Raw genomic sequence first — 2,131 nt, forward strand, 5'->3', positions numbered from 1 at the left:
CGGGCACCCAAGTGCCCGCCACTGTGCCAAATTTTTTTACAAAATGGTTTTGAAAGATGATCGTGCGTGAGACGAACCAGTAGAATTTTACATTAATAAATTTCTATATTGAATTAGAGCTTACAACTTCCCCTCCAGTAAAATAAAGGTAAAGTGCCCTTTTTCAGTCAAAAGGTTGCCGACCTCTGCATTCGATTATTCTCTTTAGATTATCCTATAACGCGAAATTCACGCAACGCGTAACGTTGTACAGGAGTCTACTGTACGGCAAAAATGTTCTCCAGCGTGGATAAAGACGCGAGAAGAATTCAGAGCTGAATTAGAAGGTTAGATAAGACGTACACAAGGCAGAGAAAGAGAGACGGAGGGGAAAAGTGCAGGACACAAGAACCAGTGGATATTGGAAATAGCCGGCAAGACACAGAATGGTTGATTTACGGCGTTTCACTCTGTAGGTAGCAAAGGCGCGTGGTGGTGCCCCGCGCGTTCGATTCTCGTCGGTTTTCAAGTCGTCCCGTTTAACAAGCTATGTGATCGAGAGTTAAGCCTGCGAACGAGATCGTTTCTTCGTGAAAGTCGCGAATGCACGCCGCTCGTCGAGTAGAGTCCCGCGCCAGGAAATACTCCATTCCATCGATCGGACAACGATAACGATCCAACTGAAAGACCGGTCTAATAACTCGCCATCTAAAAGGCTGCTCTCCAAGGAGAGCTCTACGGCCGTCCAATCCACCACGGTGCTCCACGGTGCTGCACGTTGCCCTGTTGTTCCCTTGCGTAAACGGGTTAATGGAGAGGTCAATGATGGAGAGGTATTAATAAATGGCTGGACAATGGGCGTGGAATTCGCCGGCTTCGGTGAAGCTTGATCTTCCAATTCGAGCAACGAGCCGCCCCGATTGCCCCTTGTTTAGCTTTTATACTTCAATACCGTGCACCATGTCAAACTGAATCGACCAGAAATTTATGGAAAATTGCCTCCTTACAGCCGTACACTTTTTCTACTTGCAACTTCGTCGTTTACGCTCGCGTCCAACGATCTTTGCCCAATTAAATTCGAATGGAAAATGGAACTCTATGGTTGTTCGCTGTAATATCCTAATTATCTGAATAAAGAGAACTTGGTCGTTTACACTCGCGTCCAACGATCTTTGGCCATTTAAATTCGAACGGCGTGTAAAATGGAACTCTAAAGTTGTTGATTGTAATATCCTAAATTATCTTTCGCCTAAATTTGCGACGTACAGACGAGAGTTGTAATATTCTAATTATCTATGTAAAGAGAATTGAGAGAATTCCCGATCTTTGGCCATTTAAATTCGAACGGCGTGTAAAATCGAACTCGACAGTTCTAATGTTCTAATTATCTTTAGCTTAAATTTATGATTTATAGACGAGAGTGTAAAGAGAATTGAAGAACTCCTCTGAACACTGGTTGGCTACTGACAAAACACTCTCCGATAATTAGCAATTTTGTTAGAAAACAATACTGTTACGCGGTGTAATTATTTATTTTATTCGGAATTCCGCGATAACACGGCTTAAAGCGCAGTCGGTTAATTCGATGAATAATACGTTAAACAAAGTAATTCGTAGAATAGCTAAATAATAAAATGATCGCGTTCCAAGTACTGACCGTTCGAATCGCCAATTAACAAGTTAACGACGGTAGCGTTGTATTCTTAATTACACAAGAAATATAGTTACATTGTAGAGGAATAATTCGAAGCTGCACGATTCTTCCAGGCACGAAACCAGAATTATCTGATTCGAATCGAACGCTGGTCGGTTGGTTAATCCCTCGGACCGTAAGATTCGTCCGCAATTATTCACAGAATCTCCTCGTAAAAATCTACGAATCACTAAACACCGTTAATTAATTTCCTTTAATGATACCCCGGCTGCCTACTTTTTCCGCCAGAAATTAGTTCCACCATGAACGATGGTTTCTCCGACTAACATTTATCTGTCTTTACAAAGTAAATCACCGCGGACAACGAAACTCTCGCGTGTCGTGCGAAAACCGTCGAATTAAACCTCTGGCTAACGTTTCGTTACTATTTACAAACGCGTTATCTTCCGGATCACGGCCACGCCAAGGCTGTTTTCCAGCAGGCAAGAGGCCAACAAT

Source organism: Habropoda laboriosa, unplaced genomic scaffold (assembly GCF_001263275.1).
Source record: "Habropoda laboriosa isolate 0110345459 unplaced genomic scaffold, ASM126327v1 scaffold15, whole genome shotgun sequence".
Classification (NCBI taxonomy): Eukaryota; Metazoa; Arthropoda; class Insecta; order Hymenoptera; family Apidae; genus Habropoda; species Habropoda laboriosa.